This window comes from Miscanthus floridulus, chromosome 2 (genome assembly GCF_019320115.1).
Source record: "Miscanthus floridulus cultivar M001 chromosome 2, ASM1932011v1, whole genome shotgun sequence".
NCBI classification, from domain to species: domain Eukaryota; kingdom Viridiplantae; phylum Streptophyta; class Magnoliopsida; order Poales; family Poaceae; genus Miscanthus; species Miscanthus floridulus.
Window position 1 is genome coordinate 38,755,280 of NC_089581.1, and position 9,935 is coordinate 38,765,214.

General features: G+C 36.6%; 1 pseudogene; it reads left to right on the forward strand.

Moving 5' to 3' along the window:
* Positions 1 to 3,125: 3,125 nt before the first annotated feature.
* On the forward strand, positions 3,126 to 9,217 carry LOC136538526 (cytochrome P450 87A3-like; annotated as a pseudogene).
* Positions 9,218 to 9,935: the final 718 nt, after the last annotated feature.

A 9,935-nucleotide genomic window follows, 5' to 3' on the forward strand; every position in this document is an offset into this window, starting at 1 on the left:
ACGATGGACAACTACTTTCTAGGACAAACTAGCAAAGGGGTTCCTTGCTTTCATGGAGGAGAGCCGTCCGTTTTTCAGCGCAAAATAGCAAATCCATGACAAACTAGCAAATGATTCCTTGCTTTCATGGAGGAGAGCTGGCCGTTTTTCAGCGCAAAACGGTAAAGATCATCCTAACCATATAATCTTATTAAATGAATGACTCATAGTCATTTGGAGGTACCACAACAAAGCCCATCCCTAATAGAGATTAGGGTTCGGCATGTACTATTGTCCCATGGTAGAAGAAAGAAAAATAACGATGAAAAATAGTAGATGTCGATTGGCTAGAGAGACAATCGGCCGTTTGCCCACTATATTTATAATGAACATGATATCATCCTCGATCTAGTACGATCGAGTAGAAGTCCTTTTCCCTTCACCTGGCCAAACAAATAATCTCCCTATTTTCTATGACTAATACTTCCAGCTCCTACTCCACCAGAACCAAACAAAATAAACTCGTACGTCAGGGATCAGTAAGCACGCCATGAAGATTCGTTCATACGCACGATCCTGGTTTCTTACCATGATTATTACTGGCTGAGCCTCCATTCATCATCAATCACGTACTGGGAATCCTCTCCACGGAAGCAAGGTATACGCTGGTCATTTGGCTTGATGAAAAATAACAAGTTGCTTCTCAATGATCTCCTCATATATCTCGCTTCCAGCCCCACAAATATCAAAGTTGATCGTTCCTCCAACCTGTTACAATCCTTAAAGAAAATTTGGCTGTTAAACCTAACCACCAGCTACCACTAAAATAATTTGGCTGATCATATACATATCAATTAAATAGCCAAATTACACAGTCAACAGCGGGCTGTAAACTTATAGCCAGCTTATACACAAGAACCAAGAAATCTTATAGCCAGCTACTGTTCATTTCGCTGAAACTTGGCTTATGCTGATTTATTGTGAGAGGAAAACATTGTTCGTTCGCTGAAAAATGCTGTTGAAGTAGTGCTAACTACTATATAAACGGACTGATAAATTGGCTGTAAGTTTACCTACAACCAGCAGCTGGCTGTATAGTTGCAGTTGATAAGTTCTGGTTCAAACAAAGCTTCACCCGCTTTCTGCATGCGGTGCCAAGTTGCACTATTCTAAATGGAGTCCTGCCTACTACAGTATTTTTTACTATGCGCCGTAAATCTATGATGTTCACATGATCTGAAGAAATGCTTATATATTTGGCTTGAACAAGTCAGTTCACACACCTAGGACCGTAACGGCCGGGTCAGTCTTGATTCAGTACCTCCAAGGATCAATTGTGACGACACAACGATTCTGGAGAAATACTCCGTAGATGTTTAGCATTATATTCGATTAAAACTAATGCCACTGATGTTACAGTTACGCTTATTTTTCAAGTCAACACTACAAAATATATCCTTCTTTAGTCAAGTTGATATATATTTCTTTTGAAAAGGATCTGATCTATCTATCTATTCATATTAATACAATAGTGTTAAAAGGAGCCCTCGTGTTCGTGAGCTGGCCTAAAAATTACGAGACTAATAAAAAACAAGAGTATGAACGGTTGAATTTTATGATGGTCTAACGGTCTAGGTTTAACCAAAGAGTCCATACTTATTAGTATATAGTTAAATTCAGAATTACAAAATTAAAAAATTACTAACTTGCATTGCATACACCTAAATAAAAGTAGTTATTTGATTTTTCATATATGTTGGAAAATATCTAAATAAAAAGTTAGCATATAATACACTGTTTACCTAAATAGCCGTTAGTCTGTTCAAGTCGTTTGGACAGTAAACGAAAGCCAACCACCTTGTTTAGACTCTAAACGGTGAAAAACGGTTGGACTGTTTAAACCCATTTAAACCATGAAAAAGTTGTCAAAACGATCTAAACAGAATTGAATTAAACGTGATTAAATGAGATAAACTGTCCTTTAATTCACCATTTAGTCAATAGGGGATTACAACTACCCCCATTGGCAACTGGCAACTAACTTAGTAAGTATATGAGATGGATTGAGATTTAATTTAATTTTGTTCCAAAAAAATATTTGTCAGAATACTTATTTTTACATACATAAATATGTATACTTTCTAGCATATTTGACTTCTTCATATATAAATGTATATTTTAATGTTACTATTCAAAACTATTTATGTCGTTTAACTCCGTTTAAACACTGTCTAAACGGTCTAGACGCTAAATAAAAGGTGATCGATTGTTTACTATTTAGCGTTTAGGTTAGCTATCCAAGCTAAACAAAGTTCAAAAGAAGGGATTGCATGTATATATAAAATAGCTACCCAAGCCAGATACCAATATCTTAACACACCAAAAAAAATTTACCAAAACACTTTGGACGCTCACACCACTACACCTTCTCCTGTACTCTATGCTTTGCCATCTCATCCTATCTTCTCACAATATCTCTAACATTGTTGTGGCGCTCTTTTGCCGTGCTCCTAGCCAAAAAGTTTTGGTACCACCATCGATGTTGACAAAAGGCCAAGAAACAAACAGAATGTGCTGATTTTAACAGTCGTGGATCAAATCCAACAGCTTTTATGATGGTGAGCTATGGAAGAAAAAAAAAATACGCTGCCAAATTACAGTGAAATCACGAAAAAACATATTGCTTTTTGATATCTCACGTGTAATTGGTCCATCCATTCTCCGATGCGCACACATGAGAAGCTCGCGAGTGGTGCGATGGACAACGTTCAATTCTTTTTCTTCGCAAGAAGAGGATTACAAGTTTACACAAATATGCTCACGACATGGGCGATTGTGATGTGCAGAGATCAGCAATTCACTGTGTCAGTGAGTATTCCAAATTTTGTATCGGAAAAACTTGAGGTGATGATGGATGTTGACGCGACGATAGGGTCAACCACCAATGACTCTGGCAGGCATGTCTATAGCATTGTGATGAATCCAGAATGTTTTAGACAAAAGAAAACAATGACTCTGGCAAGCATGTCTATAGCTACTGCTACTCTGCAAGCTGCTATATAAATGACTGGCCGGCCGCACCCGTAAACAGCAAATAAAGGTGGCATAGCTAGCCGAGTTGCAGAGCAAGTACTACATTGTTAGCAATGTCGATGAATTACTTGGCTGTTCTGTCAGTGACTCTGGGAGCTATCTTGCTTCTCCGTTTGGCCTTCAAATGGATGAACGGCCGGACGGGTGAAGAAGGGATGCTGCCGCCGGGGTCCAGGGGCCTGCCGCTCCTCGGTGAGACGCTCGAGTTCTTCGCAGCGTCCCCGACCCTTGAGCTAGTGCCCTTCTTCAAGCGACGGTTGGAGAGGTATATATATATTTAGTACTACCATATATATGTCTATTATTATATATACTAGTCCATCATCTCGTGCTCTCGCATGGGTTAAAATTTTAGAAGATATAAGTATTGGGTACTACTTAACAATCACTTCATTTTAAATTATAAGGTGTTTTGGCTTTTCAAGTTATATTATTTTTACTATTATCTAAACAGTACATTTAAGTGTATAACAAAAGTTAGGTATTTAGAAACTCAAGACGTTTTATATTTATAGTAGAGGGAGTACATCTGACTAATAAAGAATCACTTATATTAAATTATATATTTTCTATTTGTCTATTTTCTAACATAATAGACGTATTAGATACTCTGTAGTCTGTATCTAGTTACCATGAACTTATTAACTACTATTTTTCTCGAGGAACTAATCTATATATTTTTTATCCATATTCATATTTTTCATTTGTATGGCACCTCTATATATTTTAAATATGAAATTATTTTGAAACCTTATCATTAATCATGGTGGCTCTTGTTGCATCATGTATCTTATGAACCCATGAATCTAAATTTTGATTTTTCAAATTTTATTCTTATCAACTGGTACGGATCATTTTTATCGCCTCAAGTTAAGTTGAAACTCTTTGTGCTTATTGTATCTTTCAATAACTCTCCTTTTTGCACTTCTTAAAATAAGAATTTTAGGCCATAGAGTATGTTCTTAAGTACTACAATAGCATAAGTCATTATTTGAAACATGCACCATATCGCTTAGATAAGTCATAGAACTTGAAGTGAGATCTCGGATAGAGTAGCCGTGCCAACCTCAAGAGAATTTTAATACATATACCTTATAATGATCGACTTTTTACTCTAAAGTATTCTTAAAGGGCCAAAAAAATATAGCCACCAGTGGTCTCCCACACTTCTCAAGATGATTGAATTTTCTTATGAAGGAATTATATTTGCAGTTATGGTTATATTATCAATATAGACATGTCAAACATTTTAGTTAAATTTCATAAATATATCTAAAGTAACAATCCATATAAATTAGAGGTATGGTTATATGGTTTAGATAATTTAGTATCATTAGTATATGAGTTGTTAGGAAAATATTTTTTATACGATGAAACATAACATATTATTTTATTGCTCGTGATTGTTGGAACGACGTGTATATTTACATTAATTAAATTTTACTATATCAATATTGATAGAGGTGGGTAATGTAGAAACACACACACATATATATATATATATATATATATATATATATATATATATATATATATATATATATGCTCTATTCATCATCTAAACAACTTTTTTGTAATAAGAGAAGTTGATAATTTAGATGTAGATTTGAGGGGGTATTTAATTTTTCTAATAATGAGATGAAAACTGAGTTAGAGCAAGGCTAATAATACAGTCGGCTGCTGGCTGTATGAATTCTTGTAGCCTACCTCTCTTAACCCACTTATATAGTAGCTATATCTTCACTATTAATACATGGTCCACTTGTCCCTCTCATAGAGTTTATTGGTTTTGTGTTCAAACCGGCTGTAAACTTATGACCCGTTTCTCCTCTCTCTCCTTCTCTCTCATCTACCTCAGCATTCAGCCGGCTTACAACCCTTGTTTATACTTTCTCTTATGTAAATTATTGATCATAATAAGAGGACATCAATACTTAAATGCAAATTTAAGTCTACTTTAGATCATGTTTCTTAATGACATATGTGGGCAATATAAATTAGAGTCATGAGTTAGTTATATTGTTTACACAATAGCAGAAGTGGATAATTATTTATAAAATAGAATAGATCCAATAGCTATTATTACTATTAATGGTGACTAAGTTATACCTAACTAATGGTAAGATGTTTTTTATTTTTATGAGAATTTTTAGGATCTATCTTTAATTTGTTTTCCTATCAAGTCTTGTGATGATTAACATGCAAGCTCTAGTGAGGACATCTAGTTAGAATTTCTAGTATTTATCATTTTTTTTCTATTGTGACATGTATTTAGTTGAAATCTACTCATAAGATATATAAACTATTGATACAATTCTTTTTGTGACTTAGTAAATCTATAGTTTATATTTTAACTTTTAATCAAGTTGTTGCAATTTTGTCACATGTTAATTAGAAATTCTAGTATTCTTTATCTTTTATTCAAAAAAAATATTAAAAAGAGTTTAGGTTCTAATAGTATTGTTTTCCACATAAGTTAAAACTTGGCTTGCATCCCGACACTAAACATGTTGAATGTGTTATATCATAGGATTATATGTGTATAGTATTATTTATATACCATAGTATGCATAAAATTAAATTAATAATATTGATATGACGTAATGTTTCAGTAAAAAATTATAAACTTATTTAAAATAATAACTTATAATTTTTTTATCATGGAGTACTAATATAAAGTGTTGTTTTGTTAAGTGAATATTTTTCATGTTTTATAAGTTGTTAAAATAAATATTTATCCTAATGTATACATGTTTATTTGATATACACGGTGAAATATAGCGTTATAATTATTTTATTTTACGATTATAAAAGTCTGTAAGTAAGATATATATATGTATCGTACTTTATGGATATTGATTTATTTTTTGTAATAATATATATTACTATTTACATGTAGATGTGTGTAATTTAGATACAAAGCTAGAGGATTAGATTATCTTTGATAATGATAAAGTTGGGTAATTTAGATGCAATGTTACGGGGTTATTTTAAATTAGGTTTCATAATGGACAAGGTCGTAATTTAGATATAAATTTAGGGGGTTAATTTGAATTATCTTTTGTAATGGTAGAGGTGGGTAATTTACATGGAAAATTAGGGGGTTACTTTATATATTTTTCATAATAACAGTGGTGGGTAATTTTTTAATGAGCTACAGTAGATCCAATGACTATTATCAATGAAGATAATTAGAGTCTAACAAATCAAAGGCCAGATGTGTTTCTGATTATTGTGAGAGTTTATAGGATTTATCTTTTTTATAGCGCGTCTGATGAGAATTAACGTGGTGCCTCTGTTGAGGCCTCTAATTAGTAATAGTAAGGGTCTGTTTGGCAGGCCTCCTCTCCAGCTCCGGATCGGGCTCTGGCTCTAGCTCTGCCAAACGTTTTCCTATAGGAGCCGTTTTTCAGTAAAAATTGAGGGAGCCCCTCAGAAGGAGCCGTGACAAACACCCCTTAAGATTGTATTTATTATAGACACATATACCACTTTGTGTGCGCCATTTTAAGTGTAAGTTTTATTGGAGTGTCACCAGGACACCGTATGAAATTTACGAGAAGAGAGAAGGCTTGAGTTTGACCAGGGTGAAACATGATGTAGAAATTAAATTAAACTGGAAATAAAACTCCAGTGGAAGTAACTCGATTCAAGTCCATGAATTAGGACCTCAACGTACATCATAAAAACATTAAATGCTTTTGGACAACCAATAAAACTGTGAAGTAAAATTGTGCACCAACAAAGGAAATACTCCGATCCACTGGGAACTAAACCTCTAAAGACGATACGACACTCTTGACAATCGTCCATTATTGAGAACTGCCTAGGGCCCCATTCGGTTATCCCCATTTCGGGTTGTTCTTGGCTGGAACCGTTCCTAGGTTATTTAAATTATCAAAGGAAACGTTGGCCGGGAATCGATCCCAAGCAAACCGAACGAGACCTAATATATGGATCGCAAGGACAACTCTTCAATACTCCAGTATAAGTACATATATTACCACCGGAAAAAATAAATAATAATATATACTCCACGACTTTAGTTATTTACCAACCAGGTGCCATATAGGCCCTTTGAGATAATTTTATGTAAGTGAGCCACCAGCATCTAATAAGGTAAGTGCCGGCCGACCGTCGACGTCGTTGGCTCGTTGCATGCAGGCTGGGGCCCATCTTCCGGACGAACATAGTCGGCGAGGACCTGATCGTGTCACTGGACCCGGAGCTGAACGCGCGCGTGCTGCAGGAGGAGGAGCGTGGCTTCCAGATCTGGTACCCCTCCTCTTTCATGCGTGTCTTGGGCGCTAACAACATGGTCTCCATGCTCGGCCCGCTCCACCGCCACATTAGGAACCTCGTGCTCCGCCTCTTTGGGCCCGAGGCCCTCCGCCTGGTGCTGCTCCATGACGTGCAGCGGAGCGCGCGCGACGAGCTCAGCTCATGGCTCGACCGGCCGGACGTCGAGGTCAGGACGGCCACCTCCAGGGTAATACTTCTAGGACGGTGTGTGTCGTTTATGCTTTTGCATCATGCCACCATCGATCGATCTGTGCGCGCGTGCAGATGATATTTGGCGTCACGGCAAAGAAGCTGATCAGCCACGACGACGTGGCATCAGGAGGAAGCCTGTGGAAATGCTTCGACGCCTGGACCAAGGGGCTGTTGTCATTCCCAATCTGCGTTCCTGGAACAGCCTTCTATAAATGCATGCAGGTACATGCATGATAAGCAACGTGATTTGACACCGTCTGATCGAGTTTAATTAAAAAAACACACAACCTGCGGGAGTCAAACTTAGGACCAGAAGAGTGCTACTCATGTCGATCACCTAACCACTTCATCTATAATCTCCAACTATCCACAGGGACGCAAGAACGTCATGAAGGTACTCAAGCAGCAGCTCGATGAGCGCAGGAACGCAGCCGAGCGCAAGACCGTGGATTTCTTCGATCTTGTGATCGATGAGATGAAGAAGCCAAACCCTATAATGAACGAGAACATCGCGTTGGACTTATTGTTCTTGCTCCTCTTTGCAAGCCACGAGACGACGTCGATGGGACTGACCGCGATACTCAAGTTTCTAACGGACAATCCAAAAGCCTTGCAAGAATTGACCGTAAGTAAACGCTTTATGGCCACAACTCTTTTGTGTCAGTCAAAGATGTATTTCATGTGAAATGTTTTCAGGAGGAGCATGAAAAAATCATGGAAAGAAGGGTGGAGTCAGACTCGGATATCACCTGGGAGGAGTACAAGTCTATGAAATTCACATCTCATGTATGTGCTATATATAAAATTGTAAAAAACAAACAAAAACTCTCAAATGTATCTCTGGTCCATGGAAGAATCCAATCCAATAGTTATCTGGCACCTGATATACTTTCTACATCGCATATAGGTTGTACATGAATCTCTTAGGCTCGCAAACATCGCTCCAGTGGTGTTCAGACAAGCAAACCAGGACGTACACATAAAGGGTATGTATATGCATTTGATTTCCACCATGTGCAGTAAAAAAATTTCTACTAGGGTATGGTATTCCTATAGGATAGATCAGTGTATATATCCTCACTTGAACTTATGCACTCAGGGTACACTATCCCAGAAGGATCAAAGATCATGATCAGTCCATCTGCTGCGCACCTGAATTCAAATGTTTACGAGGACCCCTTGGCATTCAATCCATGGAGATGGAAGGTATGTGAAACTCATACTTAGAAACAAGTAATAATTGACCTAAATGGTTTTAAAATATCATGTCCTCAACTGTGTTCTCAGTGCAAAGTGCTGTTTTGATGACATATGTTTACATGGTACAGGATACTCCTGAAACCAGTTGGTGGCTCTAAGGATTTTATGGCCTTTGGGGGTGGTTTGCGGTTATGTGTTGGTGCTGAGTTTGCCAAGTTGCAAATGGCTATGTTCCTCCACTGCTTGGTCACCAATTACAGGTAAAAGAATATGAATATATCTGACCATACAGATGATGATGTACAAAAGCCTCAAAACTGTATAACGATGCTAATAATACCATGTTTTTTCTTGAATATAGATGGAAAGCCCTCAGCAAAGGGACGATGATGCTTATCCTGGGCTACGATTTCCGGACGGCTTTCACATCCAGCTTCATAAGAAAACATGAAATGTTGCTAGAAAAGATCACTTGCATGTGGTATTAAAAGTATGCTCGTTAGTAGTTGTGATCAAATAATTAAATACCATTGAATATAAGTAAGTTTTGGGTCAGTATATAAATGAATGAATGTACTAATAAACCTTATTAAAAAAGCAAACTAGAATAAAACTCTTCAACACCATCAGCCTATTGTGAGCTGCTCAAGCATGAGCTATAAGTTACAATGTCGAAGCGTCACTGCCAAATATGAAGGGGGGAAGTAGGAAAAAGTTTAAAAATTAGAAAATGGTGTGTAGTATGATTTTCCATATTTTCAAGATGTATACCTATATACCGAATGTTGTAATGTAATGTGTGTAATTGTTTGCGCTTATATATAATAATGAAAAGTTTAGCTATGGTTTTGGTGAATTGTAATTTCCCTTTTCCAAATAATTTGAACCTCGAATTGAATAGTAGAAGTTTGTCTCCATTAAAATCCTGGCTTTGAATCAAACCATTTGGTGAATCCTTCTTTTCAGTTGCGCGCCACCAAAATTTAATTTCATCTTTCTGGTAGCCCAATAAGGCTTATATTCTAGCTCTACTTGTAGATGACAGTCATAACCGAACTAATATGGTTGTCATAATAGGTGGTGTCTTGAGAGGGGTCCTATAATAAGCCCATATTGATCTGCTCAATTTCTTAAACCAATCTTTTCCTCCTTTTAACCATTGTCTTCTT